The following is a 19,839-nucleotide window of genomic DNA, read 5'->3' as shown; positions in this document are numbered from 1 at the left end:
AATCATCAAGATGAAATTCAATAAAGACAAGCACAAAGTTTTACACTTAAGAAGGAAAAATCAAACACAGAATTACAAAATCGAAAATAACTGGCTAGGTGGTAGTACTGGTGAAAAGGATCTGGGGGTTATAGTGGACTACAAATTGAATGAGTTAATAATGTGATGCAGTTGTGAAAAAGGCTAATATCATTCTGGGATATATTAACAGCGGTGTTGTATGTAAAATGTGGGAGGCAACTGGTGAGGCCTCAGCTAGAGTAGTGGAGTCTCCAATTCTGGGTGCTGCCCTGTAGGAAAGATGTGGACAAATTAGAGAGTCCAGAAGAAAGCAACAAAAATGATAAATATATATCTCTATTTATATATAGATATATATCTTCATATGTCAGGTTTTCAATATATATAAAGTTTTAAAAAAACTGGGCATGTTTGGTCTTCAGAAAAGGTGACTGAGGGGGCACCTGATAAGTCTTCAAATATGTGAGAGTGTTATCAAGAGGACGGTGATCAATTGTTCCCCACATCCACTGAAAGTAGGACAAGAAGTAATGGGCTTAATTTGCAACAAGGGAGATTTAGTTAGATATTAGGATAAAACTTTCTAACTACAACAGACAATGAAGCCCTGGAATAGGCTTCCAAGGGAGGTTGTGGAATCCCCATCACTGGAGATTTTAAGAACAGGTTAGACAAACACCTGTCAGGGTGGTCTTGGCATTTGGCCGTGCTTCAGCGCAGGAGGCTGGACTTGATGACTTCTCAAGGTCCCTTCTAGCCCTACTTTTTTATGATATACAGCAAGAAGGTCATTCCAACCATAGGTGGTAGTGAGTGGAAAAAACATGAAGAAGCAAATAAGGAGTAGGCAGAGAGCTACTCTCCTCAGGGTTCCAGCAATACACTGTACTCCCACTGGGAGTTTGAGTGCTCAGGGAGACATCGTGGATCTCTGAGTAACAATGCCTCCCAGAGATCCCCCTAAGGTGATGAAACTCTACACTTTCCCCACTGTGGGCCTGCCCCTAGTCACCACATCTGGTCCAGAGTGAGAAACAAGATGAGAAGACTGGGCAGATCTTAGGTATGAAATGGGAGTATTGTAGAGAGAAACAAGGACCTGATCTCCACTGTTCTGCACCTTGTATGCCCCTGATGTACATATACAAAGAGTATATAAAACACAACCAAATCAGAATGGTGACATTTCACAACCATGTTACGGTCACTCTCAATCTTTAATTACTTCATTGGGAGTTGAGGGTGCTCAGCACATCCTAGAAAGCTCTTAGAACTTTGCAAGTGGTGGCCCTTAAAGAGGAAGGACCTGAATTATATCTGTATTACATAATGGTGGGGGTGGGGGTATTTGTAGGGCAGTAACTGAGTGCTACAAACAAGAAAGAGAGAGAGGCTTCCTGATTAAAGAGTCCTGGATCCTTAAAGCTCCATTACACACATTTAAAATAAATTATGCATCCACTTGGCATCTGTTTATTAAATAATTCAGTTAGTTTAAATTCTGTCTAAATATCCTTTTTTCTGTAATTTATAAAATCTCTTGACAGGCAATAGAAGGAAATAAACTGAATGCTCAAGCAAAGGGTTTTAAAGTTTATTTATTTATTTATTGAGGGGATGTGGTGGAAGGAAACTGTTACACATGCCAAATGCACTACTAATTTATTCAGTGTTACAGAACTGTGTCAGCATAGATTGAACATTTCTAGATGAATGAGGTACATGAATCATATATTTAATAGTTTGTTTACAAAGCCCTAGTCTAAAATACTGCATACATCTTTTTTTTTCCACGTGCTTAATTGCTTCCTCTTGACGTTGTTCCCGGAGCTGACAATGGAATATCCCTAGTTCTGAGCAAATAGGCACTATATTCTTCCTCCAACTTGTTATAAATTTAAGGCTCCAAAGATAGCAACTCAACAGGACTATGGGAAGTTGTACATTTGTTTCAAAGGGAGTAAAAATTGCAGTGGTGTTCCTGTAATCCTTTTCCTTGAGGAGAGATCCTGACACCACCAGGCATGAATGGTAAATATTTACCACGGAAAACTTCCCATCTTCTAACTTGCTCTCTCCACAGAATTATGAACCCACTTGCTTCAGAATTTCACCACAGCAGTTTTCAAGCACCATCCTTTTAAGTGCTACATTCTACTTCAAAAAGGACATGCCAAGTACATTGAGCAGCACTGCATGTGAGTTTTGCCTAGCATACATGTTATAGGATTTGAACCTGTTTTCTATTCCCTTACTGGGTTGGACTGAATTACTCTGCAAGACATATGTTTCACCCACCCCAGTGGATTAGGATTTGTTCTCTAGCACTTAGGACGGAAGAATCCCGTGCACCGCTACAGACAGGGACCGAATGGCTAGGCAGCAGTTCTGCAGAAAAGGACTAAGGGGTTACAGTGGACGAGAAGCGGGATATGACTCAACAGCATGCCGTTGTTGCCAAGAAGGCCAATGGCATTTTGGGATGTATAAGTAGGGGGCATTGCCAGCAGATCAAGGGACGTGATTGTCCCCCTCTATTCGACTTTGGTGAGGCCTCATCTGGAGTACTGTGTCCAGTTTTGGGCCCCACACTACAAGAAGGATGGGAAAAAATTGGAAAGCGTCCAGCAGAGGGCAACAAAAATGATTAGGGGACTGGAACACATGAGTTATGAGGAGAGGCTGAGGGAACTGGGATTGTTTAGTCTGCAGAAGAGAAGAATGAGGGGGGATTTGATAGCTGCTTTCAACTACCTGAAAGGGGGTTGCAAAGAGGATGGATCTAGACTGTTCTCAGTGGGAGAGGATGACAGAACGAGGAGTAATGGTCTCAAGTTGCAGTGGGGGAGGTTTAGGTTGGATATTGGGAAAAAAACTTTTTCACTAGGAGGGTGGTGAAGCACTGGAATGTGTTACCTAGGGAGGTGGGGGAATCTCCTTCCTTTGAGGTTTTTAACGTCAGGCTTGACAAAGCCCTGGCTGGGATGATTTAGTTGGGGATTGGTCCTGCTTTGAGCAGGGGTTGGACTAGATGACCTCCTGAGGTCCCTTCCAATCCTGATATTCTGTGATTCTATGATTCTCTTTATGATTGAATATTGTGCTGGAGAAATTAATGGTTTTAGTCCAGAAAAGATGAAAACTATTAATCAAGAAGCAGTAGAGGTGGGGCCGAAATAGATATCTTGGATCTCTATGCTTGGTTTCTATGTTCATAAAAATGTTGGTCAGACTTTTTATAATTGCTGGCACAGGACTTATCATTAAGACTGTTTATAAATAATTATAGCACTCATGTAGAAAACATTTTTGTGCTCTTGACTTTGCAATCTTAATTTGCCCTCCTTGTGCATATGAATTATGAAACAGTCTTTAATTACATGATTACATAAAAAAATTTCCACAGGCTTCATTCAGTGCACAGAATGGATAGTACTCTGTTAATACGCAACTATTCAATGTTTTGTTTTATCCTCTACGTTTGATGTTTAGCCCCGCGTCTTACTTGCTGCACACTATTCAAACTCTGTTCTGAAGACAGAACTATTAATTCCTTCATAGGGTTTTCTATGGTGCTCACCATTATAGTATCTGAGTGCTTCATAAACATTCATTAATTTATCTTCACAATTACTGTGTCCCCATTTTACAGACGGGGAGCTGAGGCACAGAGAGATTAAGGACAAAAAGCACCCACTAATTTTGGTTGCCCAATTTGAGACACTTCAGTTTTCAGAATGCTTAGCATTATATAGCGCTTCATATGTTCAAAGCACAGCTCCCGTGTACTTCAACTGCAGTTTTGAGTGCTCACCACTTCCATAAAGCCCTAAGGTCTCAAGTTGGTCATCTAGGAAATGAGGAATGCACAATTTGTGACAGTCGGTGAAAAATTTGGTTTAAGTGACTTGCCTTGCATCACATGGGGAATATCTAAATGTGCAGTTGGTACACAGCAAGCTGGAATGTAAAACTACAGTGCTCAAGCATGCTGCACACTAAGTGCCCCTGGGGACCCTGTTGCTGTGCACTAAAAGTTCCCCAGTGTGCATTGCCATATAGGAGGCACGCAGATGAGGATTCCATGTCATGAATGCAGTTAGGGCTAACAATTGGTCAAATGTCTGAAAACTAACAGTATGCAGTTCCCTCCGTTGACCAGGAACGCAACTGTATGTATCACAGTGTGCACCAAAACAGTCTGTGTTCCTCATTCTTGGAGTCTGGGGAAGGTGAAAGAGAGTAGTACCTGTGATGGGATCTATAGACCTGATGATGCAACAGCCACCAAGGGGATAATGGACTGAGTGGCTACTTCTCCAGCTGCAGCTCATTATTTGACCAGCAACAAATGGGATAAAAAGTTGCAGCTCAGGCAGAGAGGGGCTGCTGTCAGGGTATCTGAGGAGGACTCTTCACCATCCACAGACTAGGGGAGGAAGCAGTGCAAAGAGCTGGGACCTCCCAGAACAAAACACTGGAATGAGCAGCTGCTGCTTGAGAGGACCCTGGTGGCAGATGAATGTAGCAAGTGACTGTAGGGTAGCGAGAGTGAGTCTGAGGGAGCAAACCTTAGCTGCTTAGTAGAGGGTCCTGGCCTGGAACCCAGAGAAGAGAGAGGGCCTGGGTTCTACCTGCCTCCAAGGGAGGGAGTGTAAAACCCTTTTGATGCAGGGGTGCGATGCAGGACTATTGAGCCCAGGTAAGGCTGAAGATCTGGCATAAAGTCACTGGACTATTCGTATGTTGGATTGTTTATTACTGTGGAAGGGGTCAGACCTGGTTCGATGGCTGAGTGACGAGAAGGGGCAGACTTGGAGTGGTTGTAGACAGGGGAGCTAGAGCTGAAGAGGTTGCTACACCATGCCTGGCCACAAGGCAGTGCTATGGGTAGTGAGTGACCCTTCCACAGTACCCTAGGGTGAAGTTACAATTTATGGCATCTTCCCACCTCAAACACAACTTCAAATTTGTAATTTAAATAGTAATTTCTCTTTCTGTAAAAGTGGGGAAAGAATCCAAATTACGTACATCCCCCACCTAAAAAAAATTGTGCTTCCTTTCAAATCAAAACCATATTCTACTGAGGTTCATAGGTGGGCAATGGAGGAGCCACAGATGCTCTTTGAGACAAAGTATTACTTGTATTTATAATGCTAAACTTCTAATGAGCTGCATGTGTTTGTGAGTGAATTTTGTGTATTTTTCTCCCAGTGGCTCTCGTTAAGAACATGACTTTTGTGCTAAAAAGTGGTGGCATGAAGATGTTGATAAGAGGACAACGCAGGTGGTGATAATCTGTGCTGTGTGTATGTGAGTTTGAATTTTTGCACATCTCCCTGCATATGATTTGGTTTTTTGTGTATATTATGTATGTATGCATGTGGTATGCATGTATGCACGTATGTATGCATGTGGGTTTAGAACACTGTTACCCTTTTTATGCCTGAGTACTTATCGAAAAATTAGGTCTAGCAGGTTGTTTCCATTTGGAAAAATTGATGGCAGAGTCAGGTTTCTTTAATGGCATCCTGTTTATTTACAAAGAATGTAAACAAAGCCCTGTTTCCCTGAATACAATAGGAATCTAGCAAGATCCTTTCTTTGCTCACAGTTCCAAGTCTCTCTTCAACCATCCTTGTACCCCCAAAGTCTTCTCACTAAGCTTTTTCTCAGGGCTGCCCCACCAATGCTTCTGTGTCCTTGGCTTTCTTCTCCTTCTCTGTTTCTCTGGCATTTCTTGCTGCTTCTCTTGCGCACACCTCCACTAATCAATACCTAGCCCCTGCACTTTCTATATCAGCCCCAAGAAAAACCCTGCAGTTCTATGATAGTTTCTATTGGAGTCTTGCAATATGCCCATGTTTTGGGTGGTGCTCCTATTGTTTTCTGCTATCTGGTTCCATAAAGGAGCTCAATTGCTTTTACACTTCTCCTGAATGAAAGATGACTGTTACACTCACCAGCTTAAGTGAGATTTAACTCAACCCATAACAATACACACTCACACACAGAAAAGCAGTCATATACAGAGTAATTTGGAAATATTTGAAACCCACATATATAATGTGTATGTATAAAACCAATGCAACAGGGTTAGTAAGATGCCCTCAGGGATGGGAAGGAAGTAGAGCACAGAGTGTAAGATGGAGCTACCAGTGTTGAAGTGGACAGCTATTGCCTGAATAAGAATATGTGCTCCAGGAGTTAAGCTCACTGAGTTTGGACTGCAAGAGAAAACTAACTATGGGAAGAGTTCCTCATTGTAATTATGCAGTAGGCAATATACCCGCATGGAAGCCCCATGTCATCTGGTGAGCAGCATTAGGGAGTAGGTGCTGCCTAAGGGTACATATACGCTGGAATAGACCCATGGCATGGGTCCCAGAGCTTGGGATCCAGCCTGAGCCTGAATGTCTACACAGCAGTTTTACAGCCCGGAAGCCCAAGCCTTGCGAGTCTGGGTCAGCTGACCCAGGGAAGCTGCATGTGTTTAATTGCTGTGTAGATGTTCTCTAACAGGCATAGGGCACCTCTGTAGGGTATGTGATAAAGAGACTAGACAGGAGGTGGTGATGGATGAAGAGGAGTATATCCTTAATATAGTCTCAGGATTCCACTTCTTCTGGAGCCATGAAATTGACAAGAAAGACAGGCTGTCACCCCTGTGCAGATGGGGGTGCCAGATAGAGCCCAGATGCCCCCTAGGTTCCCCGCTCCCGGCCAGGCTGTGCCCACCCTGCTCTCACTTGGAGCCAGGCTGTCCCTGGGTCCCGGCTCCCCAGAGCCTAGCTGCTGCCTGGACTCCCTGCTCCTAGCCGTGCTGTGACCTGGATTCCCCATTGGGTGCTGCCTTGGAGGCTCCTAGCTTCCCCTGGGGAGCCCAGTGACTCCACTCAGGCTCCCCATGGGAGCCACCTGGACTCCAGGTGCAGAGCTCCCTGCCAGGAGCTTGTGGGGGGGTGGGATAGCCTGGCTCCTGGCAGTGCGGCACCGACAGCCTAGGGGGGAAGCCAGGCTCCTGGCAGGGAGCTGCGAGCTAGGGCTCTCCGACCCCTGCACTGCCCCTCTTAATTCAGTGGAAGCACTCCAGATGAGGAGGATAGTGTGGACACTAACAATGTTGTAAATTGACCTAACAACTTCATTTTATAGTGTAGAAATGAGTGTTTGCTTTAGGATGAAGGCTTGCCAATTAATAATAGTTGAGAACTACACATTAGGAACTGTTAGGAGACTAGCTTTACACAGCAGCAAATTTCTGCTCATATCTCATACTCTGCTTGCAAAATAGCAGCACTGAAAATGAATTTGAAATAGATTATTAGTGACTGATATCTATTCCAGACCATGCAACAGTAAAGAAATTAAGTTCAAAGAAATGCTAATTAACTCAAAAGTGCACCGACTACCTGGAATGACATGAGTTCAAAGGCATTTGTACCAGGTTCTTTTCCTTGGCCAGAACTATAATCAGTTGATTTTAGAACAGATTTATAACCAAAACAGTGAATACTTTGATCCCACAATTTCTTGGAGATCAAAGATTCATATATACCACTGTACTTAAGTAGACCCCAGCACAAAGACCAGGCTGCAGTCTGTTCTAAAGACCTAATGCACATGTAAGTCTTGTCAGGTGTTAGCATACATAAAATGGAGACAGATTTCCCTTTACCCCTTTGACTATTGCAAGAAAAGAGCCAGCTTTTGGAAAAGAAGATGCTTTGAAGATTGAATCAACAAAAAAAATAACTCCTGATTGGTATTTTTCTCTTTGTTTTTACCCTAATTAAATTGTTTGGGAGGCTCGCAATAAAGACTGCCTCCCTTGCATTGTATTTCTTCAGCTTTGACTTAAAAGGCAAGCTCTCTCGTGTAGCGTATCAACCCTTTGTCATTGTTCACTGTAACTTTATTTTGAACAACGGTGGTTAAATTGAGCAGAATGCACATTGTTGTTGTCTTTAATTGTAATGTAGGCTTGATCTAAGTGTAGGCTAGGGCTACAAACATCATGTCACTTCCAGTCTTGCAGCATAATTTTTATTACAGTAGAATTTTCAGCCATGCAAATGCCATAGAGAAGCTATTGGGATATTTTTCTCTTCTAAAATAATTGTACAGATGCTGCACTTGGTTAAGTTAAAAAAAATCTAACTTATTTTCGTTGATTTGCAGAGATTTCTGCCTATTCCGTGTGAGTGGATTTTTGTGTGTGTGAAGTCTACACACTTGCACAGTTAAGACTTGAACTGGAACTCTCATAGGCCCTAATTCTGCAGTTTGATCTATGTGCACAGACATCTGTAATCAGGCGGTACTCCTACTTGAAATCCCACGAAAGTCAAAGGTGTAAAGGTTCACCCGCTTAGATCACATTGCAGGACTGAAGCCAGGGTTGTTTATACATGATGAGCTATAAGGAAACCTCTCTGTGGGTGAGCTTTTGGGATCTCTGCAAAGCATTTCTCAGCTGTAAATCCCTCTTACATACATAGCAGCCAGTTGATTACTCCTTTCATAATAAACTCTCTTCTAAACAACATTAAGTCTCAGGTCTCCAGTATGCAATGTGAACTAAAATGAATGTGGAGAAAAATAAAAAAGAGGAAAAAACTTGCTCAGCAAGGTTCATTCAACAAATGCAGTCTGACTAATGTCCACAATACTGTCTGGTCACTATGGGCTCCATGCACTGCTTACTTGAATCCATAAACTGTCCTTAATCTGCAGGAGCAACTCTGTCATAGGGACTTGCACGCAATGTTTAAGTGGGACAATATGGCCAGGGGCCTTTGGAGCAAACTATGACGCAGAAGTGAACTCTGAAAATTGAGGACATTACCCAGCTCCCATTGTAGCCATTCTTTTCATTTATTTCAAAAGGAGGGGGATGAGGTCTTAAGCCCCTCTATGCCATGAGACCATCAGGCTTGTGTGTGTTCAGAGGTCAAACTATTTTTCCTCTTCAGGCTTATGGAAATCACTAAAATACCACCAGTGAATTTCATATAAACAGACATAATTCCTAGTATGAATCCAGTAGAGTTGTTGAAACTGACAGAAACAAGAAGATATGGGGGTGGGGGGAAGAGAAGGGTAGATCCTAGGTTCATGTTGCCTGTATCATAGAGAGTACCTGATCTTGCAAGTTTCTTGATTTGAGCTTAACTCTCAGTAGCTGAAGGCACTCAGAACTCTCCAGACTGGGACCAGGACTGGCAACTCCTCTATTACTCCTAGCTCAGCAACACATTTAAGGTCAGCTTCAAAGTCTGTTGAAGGAAAGAGACAGTCTTCCATCGCCATCAGTGGGCTTTGTATCAGGCCTTTAGTCCTCTATAGAAAGATGCATGTTAATGTTAAAAAGAATTATTTTTAAATGGATCGAATAAGAAAGTTAAATTATTTCCAAAAGTATTGTATTGCCTATTGAAAATAATAGCAAATGGTCACATGAACATTGTTAATTAAAAACAAAATGTATAGGTAGGGATGGTACTGACCTGAGGAGTGAAATAACTGCTTGGGTACTGCATAGATTCATAGAGCTCAGACTGGCCTGGTATTCCTCTCGGTAGCAGGACTGGATTTAAGGCATCTTAATGGGAAGGCATCTTATCTCAGTAGGTTGGTGCACCAAGCTGCTGACCTGGAGGAGGAGACAAAAGATATTTAGTGGAAAGGTTTGATTAAAACCAGCCAATTCCCTGGGGGAAGGAGATTCCTTTGTAGCCTCGGGCACGGGATACTTGCAGGTTTAAGCTAGTGTAAATGGTGGATTCTCTGTAACTTGAAGTCTGTAAATAATGATCTGAGGATTCCCCAGGAAAGGAGCATTGGAGCTAAGTCCTCCAAGCAGCCTAGAGAGACTGCGCAGGAAACAGCCAATCCGGGAGAGGCTGCAAGGGGCTAGCCAATCAGAGAGTTGCAGGCTAGTTTAAAAGGAGTTGAAGTGCAGCCCACAGTCAGTTCTTTGTTGGAGTCAGAGGTGTGTAGATAGTGTTCCTGGCTGGCTAAAGGGAATTGCAGTACCATGGATAGCTCAATGCTGGCAGGGAGTTGGGGAGCAGGAAGAGCTCCTGGATGGCCAGCTGGCTGCTGGGCCTGAATATAAAGAGCCCTGAGGTAAGGGTGAAGCTCTGGTGAAGGCGGGGGCGGGGGGAGAGAAGTGGCCCGGGGAACTGAAAGCAGTTTTGTTGCAGGGACACTGCTAGTCTTAGGGCCTCTGGGCTGGGACCTGGAGTAATGGGTGAGCCCAGGTACCCCAATACACTACTGGGGAAGTGGCCTATAACTGGACAATGATAAACCCCAAGAAGGGGATCTGAACTACTTGTTTTTGCATTCTCTGGGCCCTTCTGGCCTCAGATTGGGCCACTGTTGCCTCTGTGGATACAGAAGGAAGGAAGCTCTGTGGGTACAGCCCAATACCACTGCCAGGACTATTAAAGACTTGCAGACACACCAGACCAAATGGGGTGTTTGTGAGAGGTGGGTGCCATGCCATTACAGAACTCCAAATGTTTTTCTTTGAAAAAAAAAAAGGTACATTTTGCTCATTCCTATTGCATAATTAGTTACTGTGCTGTTCTCAACAGCAATGGTATGGTGTGGCTCCTGTCACGTTATCAGCAATAGAACATGAGAGAGTGATGACTGTTAACTTAAAATTTACAAACAGGAGATCTTCTCAAACACAAATAGTTTGCAAAATGCTGGATGAAAATTATATAAAACCAGTTGGAGATTGTTTTGTCACTCCTACTTTGCTTTTTCCTCACTTAATCTTCTTGCACTTCCCAAATGTATGTATCTCAATTCACTTCTCATATCACCCCAACACCATGGTGAGAGTTTTTCACATCTATTTGCAAACTGCCAGCCCATTCCTCTCAGCTAGTGTAACTGCCAGTACTCCCCTCAACCTGCCTGATATACGTAGCAAGGACACGGAGCCAAAGTCAACAGGAGGTACTTGGAAGTGAGAATTACTCATATCAGGTATTAGGTCCATTAAACCCCAGAAAACTAGTGATCCTCTTCAAAAGATGAGTAGACCTTTGAACCAGCCCAAGTAGAAACTGAGCCCATACTACCTGTCCCAATATGGGCTAGCTGAAAATTTTCCATTTAAACTTTTTTGACCAAAAATTGGTTTTTCACTTAAAAAATCACAAATTGTCTATTTCTCCCCCCTCCCAAAAAAATCAAATTTTCATCTGAAAACCAAGAGCTTCACTGAGGGCATTTTGGGTGAAAACTGTCAAACGGATAAATGTTGTTGTCTGAAAACATTTTGTTTTTTGGTGACAAGTTGGAATTTTCCATTGGGGGAGAAAACCTCATTTACCAAAACACTCGAATCCCACCTTCTATGCAAGATTCAGTGCTTTGTGAGACAGGGTTTCCAATTAGTTCTGGCAAGATGCCCAGTCAGAGGGCTTGAGTCTTCTCCTATGCAGTCTTCTATTAGGACACTAACTCCCCAGGGCCTGAGTCTCATCCCATTTACACTAAGGCTGCTTTAAACTGGGAGTAAATTACAGTCACCTCTACTTTAAGATTCCTTTATGTTGTCAGTGATGTAAAGGTGCCTTGGTTTACATAGGAATCAAACCAGAGGGCTAAATAAAGCTGATAGCATTCATTGGGCTTAATTTATCACTGTGTTTGGATTAGCTTAAAACTGGATGGAAGTAGGGTAACCATATGTCATGATACTAGGGGTTTTGTCTTGTATATGCAAATACATCCCTTGCCCCCCCCCAAAAAGGTGTCCTGATTTTTCACACTTGCTACCTGGTTACCCTAGATGGAAGCCGTGTCCATTCCATAAGGTACACTGTCCTCTGCTGGTAGTGGCTAGGTCTCCTAGCGATGAATGACCCTGCTACAAATTCAGCTGTGAGTGGTAGGTCTTTTAGCTCAGGCAGTAAAGGCTCCCACATCAAGATTCAGAACTCCAAGGTTCAATCCCCACAATTGACAGCCCACCTGGGTTGTTGGCATTACATGACATTCACAACACAGTGGTGAATCTGACCCAATGTATTCAGCACAGTTGATAGTTGGCTATATTAATTAAGGGTCTGTGTTAATTCCAGCTCCTTGTAAGAGGTGAGTCAACAGCTTCCACCTGGTCTCACTGCAGCATGCTGGTAGCTTTCCCTTTGACATACTGCATCCCTCTAATTTCCTTTTTTAAAAGCTAGCATCTCATAAAAGTAGGTTTCTGTGAAGCTTTCACAGCCCTGTGCAGAACCTTGGCTTCCACCTACACTCACTTACACAGTCTTCTTTCACACCTACTCTGCCTGCTGGATATAAAAAGATGAAAGTTTAGAGCAGGGAGTTGTCTGCTATACTTACTGCGGTTTATACTGTGCACATCTCTGTAAACTGTGGCACTGGCTACTCTGTCCTGTGTATCCAATTCAAATAAACCTTTAACTGTACTGTAGTGGGAACACTTTCAGCAGGAGACAGATATGTTTTAGTTTTACACCTGCTCAGCCAAAAACCCTCTGTTCAGCAAAGAGAGCCTGGTGTGTAAATCACCAAAAACACAGGCAGGTTGAGTTGATCTGAACCTGGTAACTATGCTTCACCTGTCGCTATCAGGCTTTTCTGCATTCACAGCCTGCAGCCAGAGGGGAAACTATTTGTTCTGTTCCTCTCACTAAAGCCCCCACCTCTGGGCTGTCAGTCAAAGTGCTTTAGCAAGGCTGTCACTATCTGCATTAATATTGAAATAAGCATTAAGCATCACAGAACAATAAAGACTGGCTTGAGAGGTGCCAACAACTCACCAATTTAATCTGAATCAGATTAAATATTCATTTTGATAAGCTCTAAAAAAAAGTCTTTTTCTTCTTTAACACTCCTTTAACTTTCAGATCAATCCATGCAGGAAGGAGGAGAGAGAGGGCTGAGTCTGTACTTCTGAATCCATTCTAAAGGTGGCGTTTGGCAAATAAAAAAAATTGATTGTTTGATTTCCCTCCACACATACCCCTTCCCCCTCTCCATTTCTTTGTAATCCCAAATTTGGCAAAAACCCTGAAGCAAATTATTGGGCGGTGGTGATGGGGAGGAAGTGAGACATTTAAAAAGTCTGCCAGATATACCTATCAAATTATTAATTTCTCAAACTGCTTAAGGTTATTTAAATTCATAGCTTTTTCAAACCACTGACAAGGTTTGCACACTGTGAAGAAAATGAATATTGTTAAGGGTTAAATGGACAGCTTCACACTATAAATGCATTATAAATTCACCTGTCAGTCTCCTACTGACTTTACTCTTATTATTTTACAATCAGGGATTCTTCATAATTGTGGACCATGCTGACAATTTGCATGACAAGAGGAGAATTCAAAGAAAAGTGACCTAGGTATATAACAACAACACTCTTACACAAAAGAATAACATTGACACTGACATGCATTGAATGGAGTATATAGGTAAACACAGAACTACATTACATATTTGTGTGTGATCACACACATGTATGTATTATATGTGGGCATCAAATGTCAGTGGATTTGGGTGTCTGGCTCCTTTGAAAATCCTACCACATATATACGTAGGCAACAGATGTAATAAAAGTATTAACAATGCCCCTTTATGTGCATCACCTGCATTCTGCCTGCTGAGCTGTCTCCACTGAAACTATAACATCCAAAACCTCTGTAAGCTGCTTCAATCAGCTGTTTATTTTAAAAAAAAAACACAGCAATGTACCAGAGAAATGTCATCCTTTCCCTCAAATGTGGAATTTCTTTTCCCCCATCCCCCAAAAGTTACACTGGCTTGAGGCATAGGATGGGAATGTCCTGGACCAGTGACAGGTTTAAAGTCCAATATCTTATAACACCACAGATCTAGATAAGGGACTTCATACATCTGGCAAGGAATGAATTAGATACAGTACTTGTTTCTAGCCAATACTGCACTTCTCTCCCTGAGTTGTCCAAATCGTCCTATTATAAATATGTCAGTGGTATGTATAGAAAAGCTATTTAGAATGCCTTAGTTTTAATCTTCCATCAACCCACCCGCACCCTCCTTCTAAGCACTGGACTCATGATTATTTAGTCACCAGGCTTTATTGGTGGAGGAAAACAAGTAGTGGTCTTAATTCAAAAACAAACAAAAAAGCCACTGAAAACTCTCTAAAACCTTACTAAATATCTTTTTGTAGATTGTGTGGTATACAGAAAATACCTGACTGTGGGGTTAGATTGAAAGGTTTTGGTTCTGATTTAGCAAAGCACTTCTGCACATCAGAGGCATTATTAGCTATGCTGGTTTTTTGGTCTTCATTACTGTAGTACCTGAATTCCTCATAATCTTTATATAGATATATCTCCTCATAATAAATCCTGTGAGGTAGGGAAGTGCTGCTATTCCCATTTTGTAGATGCGAAACTGAGGCACGAAAAGGCTAAGTGACTTGCCCAGAGTCATGCAGGAAGAGTATGGAGGAGTAGGGTCTTGAACTAAAGGTGCCCAAATCACCTAGTGCCCTAACCACTGGACTGTCTTTCTTTGTCACCTACTTGGAATTACCATATAACTCACTGTCACTTTGCTCCTTGTGAGTAATAAAGCCACCCCAAATTCATAACTTTATATCACGCTCTCTCACCCCTCAAAGTCCTAGAACCCAGGCTCCAGCGCAAGCCCATAGGTCTACACTGCAATGAAGCAGCCCAAGCCCCATTAGCATGAGGTGTTATGTAGCCACACCCTTAAGGGTTTGGGCTCCTAATGCCTATTTTGCTTTTGAAAATTAGACTCAGGAACGCAAGTCACTGAGGCCCTTCTGAAAATATTACCTTTATAAATTAGTTGAGATAGACAGGTCCACAGCAAGGATCTATCAAAACCAGTGTCCACGGTATACTCGCTCCCCTCTTTCAATTTCCTTAGCTCAAATCTGATGGATCTTAATTTTTCCAGACTGGAACCATATACTCTTCATGACCAATTATTTGTTTTCTTTGATAAGGAGTCCAAGTGCAAAGTTCCTTGCAGGAAGTGTTAGTGAAGAGTCTGCTGGTGGAGAAGCCTCCATGACATGTTGCCCCTGAGGGATCCCTAGTGAGAGAAGGCTACAGACAGAGATGGGAAAGATACGTGGTGTATTAGACCCAGGGACATGGAGGTAAAGGAGAGCTGTTTCACACACAAATACGAGAGGGGGATTCTGAACCCTTTTCACTGCCCCAAAATACCTCCAGGTGACAGCAGCAGAGGCATGACTTCATTTCGCAAGACAGCAGTAGGTGGAGTTGGTAAGAAGAGAGGTTTAACTGTTTCTCCCCGTGGCTCTGCTGCCATAGACACAGAAGCCATGAAGCTGAGGAAGGAGTGCAGAGGTGATGAAGATTCCATGGGTGCTTGAGAAGATGGCAGGAATGGGTTATTGTGTTGGAATTACTTCCTCCCCTGCCCCACCCAGCATAAAACATATGGTGGGATGACCATGAGATGCTGGTGTAAGGACATCTATACTAGTTTTACCACATGGGGAAAGCCCTAAGCAAGGGGAATCCTCCTCTGCCTAGTTAAGACAGCTCCTTGTGCCCTGTGCTCCACCAAGGAAGCACAAACAGGATAGAAAAGGACCAAGAATGTGGCCCTAGATCTTATTAAGGTCTTACAAATAAGTTTCACCTTGTCCTTTTTTTTTAAATAAGACCTTTCAAAAATAGTTTTTGAATAATTTTCAATACATGAACATTCTCTCCCTACTCCTCCCCCGCAGGCCCCTCCTGAATTCAGTCTTTGGGGGGAGGGATAGCTCAGTGGTTTGAGCATTGGCCTGCTAAACCCAGGGTTGTGAGTTCAATCCTTGAGGGGGCCATTTAGGGATCTGGGGAAAAATTGGGGATTGGTCCTGCTTTGAGCAGGGAGTTGGACTAGATGACCTCCTGAGGTCCTTTCCAACCCTAATATTCTAAAAATGATTTATCTGAGTCATCCTACATTTGGGCAAAAATGTTTCCTGCTGTCCACAAACCACATATGCAAACTTGGAAGCTTTTTTTTAAAGTTTGTAAAATGGGGGGCCAAAATCAGGCTTAGAATGGACAGTAAATCTTAATTTTGGAGAGGCCACTCCCTCATCATAGTAAAAATTCAGAAGTAAACTTGCCATCAGTGCCATTATTATGCAAGAAACACCAGAATCCATGATCATCATTGTGTGACTCAAAGCAGAAGAGGGCAAATGTATGGCTTACTCTAATGTTTGAGGAAATTCTCCCTGATGTGAGATTCAGGGTTGGGGGTGAACACCAAGTTGGAATCATCTAGGTTTACGCTAGTTTGAAGGCTTGGGTATTTCTGTTGTTGTACCCTACTAAAGCCATATATTTGTTCCCTTGAATAACAAGAGAAAAATTGTGAGCAGGCTGAAAGTCGGGGGGGGGGGGGGGGGGGGTGGAAAGAAGGAACCAGCCCCTGCTGGTTTGTGATTTTAAAACAAATGTAATACAAGACAAAAGCAGTGCTTTGCTTGGCTTTGTTTACCGCATCAACTGCTAATTATGCTTGAGATGTTAAAAAATTATTGAAGGATGAATTTAAAAAAAAACCAAACTACAGAGACTAAGCCTAGTGTAAACTGATTTCCGCAGACATAAAACAAATGTCATCTTTTCTCCTTCAACCACAGGCAGTCCACATTAAAATACTTTGAGACTAGACCTAGAGATTCCATGTCACCCTGATTATAGTCTCTTCCATTTGAACCTGAGTGCATATCTCTCTCTCTCTCTCTCTCTCTGTGTTCCCTAAAATTAGATTGCTATCTCCCTGAAATGATGACATGCATATCTGTTGAATAAAGATTAAAGAACAAGGCTACAGGGGAGAAAAGATAATATATATTACAGAATCCCACTGGTGAAAGTAGTAAACATATGGAAAAAAAATTGCTAAATGAATCAAGAGGCTGTAATTTTCTCAGGATCCGAACTAAAGGCAGGGCATCCCATGAAAGCTCAAGGTTGCAGAAGAGAGCTTCCATCTTTGTCTCAGATGTAGAATGGCTAAAAATGACTTCAGCTGAAAGATGAGACCACAGGATAAGTCAGTGAGGCTTTTTCTGTCTGAGACAGTAGTTGCAGGGTGTCTCTTTATTAATTCCTTGTACTGTCTTGGTACCACCCCAATTTCCAGGCATTCATGCTCCATGAACATTTGTCAAATCTTGAATTACTAGTGATTATGCTGATGATGTCACAAAAGGCCAAATTTTAAGTAGATGGAAAAACCTGGTCTTCCATAAATATGAACTTGTATTTGCATTCTCAACATTTGTGCATGTGATAACCACAATTGTGAGTGGAAATAGAGCATTTAGATTTTTAAATACTCATTTGTATGTGCAGAAGTCTGATTTTTTTTTATGCGCTGAGTTGTGATAACTCTCTACTCATATTTTTGCACACGAACTTCAGGCCTCCTTTTAAAATCTTCCCCAAATGGCTATATTTGTAAAATTGACTCTTAAAATTGTACATACAGGTTCTGTGCTTTCAAAGCTACAAACCTTGCACATACAATACTCATTTGTGAGCAAATAATTGCTTGTGAAAACTTTGCAGCCACAATTTCAGGGGCTGCAGTGGAGTCCACACACATTTAACACACACTTTTCAACTAAAAGGAGAACTTGTTATCCTCTCTCTCCCGCTGTGGTTTGTTGCAAACTGTAGTCTTATAGAGCACTTGCCTGTAGCAGATAGAGCTCTGGTTCGTCACATGATAGTTAGTGCCTTAACTGGGTTCCAGCTGGTAAACTGAATTCAAAGAGAGCTTAAATACTTGCCTAATATTAGTTTTCTATGTAAGCAATTGCAGCAAGAATGTTGTTAGGTCACCAGCTGAAAGGGAGATGGTCCATGAACATGTTGCCATGTGGGCCACACTATGAATAAGATTGAGAATCCCTAATTTAACACCTATTTTATGCTGCATCCATCACCTGGATCTGTCTGTCATTTACCTGATCCATACAGATATATTGGGACATTGTTTGCTATTAGTGATGATAATTGCATTTGCTTTCTCACAGCTTAGCTGCAGCTTCTTGTACTTGAATTGGTCCTTTACTGTAGCCATAACTAATGAACAGGTAGTTCTCCGTTGTGGCAGCATCCCATTGATTTCTCTCAAACCCTCTCTCCCCTCTGCCCCCCCCCCCCCCAAGTTCTACTGAAATCACAAAGTAGCCCCATGGCATATCTGACACTAGGCAACCCTGGAGGCTGCATGCCAAACAGCAAAGATGCCAATAAGCCTCTGCTTGTGACATTGCATTTTGTTACCATGGAAATAATAGTGAGATTACAAACTGAGCATTGTATCTTCACCAGAAGTTTAATTAGCAAATTCAGCACCCAGCACTTTGGATTAGTGAATTTCAATAAACTCAATCATAACGTCACTGTTGGAGTCAATAGTTACACTCAGTTTGGCTCTTCTGGGGTGAATTTGGCTCACGTAGCTTTGATAGCCAGGAAACACTATGATTGGAAAAAATATAATCTGAAAGGTTGTAAATTTTTATTCCAGTGGAAATAAGAGTAGGAAAGTCCAGTTTCAATACCTGTGCAGTTTATGGAGCAAGTCAATATTTCATAGATAATTTATGGTTGTCCCTATTTTACTGTTTCTTAATACTTGCATTTCATAAATATTACCAAGGTATAAGGCCAAAGAAAGGAAGCCACATAGAAAACAACTGATTTTCACCCTAAGAAATTAATTGGCCATTTCAAGATGAAAGACACTCGCAACTCTCACTGAAGTCAATGTAGGCTATCTGTACTTAACACCTGTTAAATGGAGGCCATTTATTACAGTGGCTTTAGGCAGCCAAGTATGAAAACATTGGCCTTCAAATTACATTGGGCCCTTTCATGTCATGCCAAAACCTTGCACTGTATATTAACTCTCATTCCTTCAACATGGTTTACTAATGGTCACATTTAATTAGAGCTGGTCAAAATATTTTTAATTTTTGACAAAGAACCCAGCTCCCAAAACCTATTTTGAGGAATTTTTTTCCACTTGCCAACAAGCCATAAAGATGGCTGACATTTTTAATTTTTGAAAAACGTTGGGGGGTGGGACATAAAAAAGTTCAGAAAAAGTGTCTGTAATTTGTCGGTGTTCCCCAAACCCAGCTCTACCTTGAACATAGCTTAGGTATCCAGAAGGCAAAGGTACCACTGATTAGCATTAGACAACGATGGTTTTGATTGTTTCATTGTGTATGCTCTTTTGAGAAAGAGAGAAATTGAGTACACAAGCTGTTTACTGGGTATGGGTATTTCAGGTTCACCTTAAAAGCCGTTGTCCTGTCTGCTCTGATCAGATCATAAGGAACAGTGAAAAAGGGAGAGACAGAAACAGGAAGTCCCATCCCATGAACATCCTGCACAGGGTATAGCCAGAATGGTGGTTGTGCTCCCTAAATACTAGAGAAGGTGAAGCAGTCTTCTTTCTAGTTTACCTATCGGTGTAAGCTCTTAGGATATGTCTACACTGCAGTCAGAGGTGTAATTGCAGCACCTGTAGACATACCCAAGCTAAATTGGGTACCAGTTGCAGTAAAGCTGCATCAGTACTGGCATCAGAATGGGCTTACAAACCTTTCCAGGACCGTAGGTACGCACTTGGACGGTAAGCCTTTTATATGTGCTTCCACAGTATATGTTAGAGACAAACAGGGAGTTGGTGGAAGACTGGAAGTTCTCCAGCAATTGACCCAGTTTACTAGGAAAGAATCCTAGA

At 42.1% G+C, this 19,839-nt stretch overlaps 1 long non-coding RNA gene across 1 annotated transcript in view; it reads right to left on the bottom strand.

The window, feature by feature from the left end:
• Positions 1-3,151: 3,151 nt before the first annotated feature.
• LOC125637097 (uncharacterized) overlaps positions 3,152-19,839 on the bottom strand; it is a 75,413-nt gene continuing 58,725 nt past the window's right edge. Inside the window, exons 3-4 of the long non-coding RNA XR_012668641.1 lie at positions 9,531-9,676; positions 3,152-9,363 (exon numbers count right to left, since the gene is read on the bottom strand). This is a non-coding gene — a long non-coding RNA (uncharacterized LOC125637097). The remainder of the gene's footprint in view (positions 9,364-9,530; positions 9,677-19,839) is intronic.

This window comes from Caretta caretta, chromosome 5, assembly GCF_965140235.1.
Source record: "Caretta caretta isolate rCarCar2 chromosome 5, rCarCar1.hap1, whole genome shotgun sequence".
NCBI lineage: Eukaryota > Metazoa > Chordata > Testudines > Cheloniidae > Caretta > Caretta caretta.
Note: the sequence above shows the minus strand (reverse complement) of the source record. Positions and strands in the feature narration are given on the sequence as shown.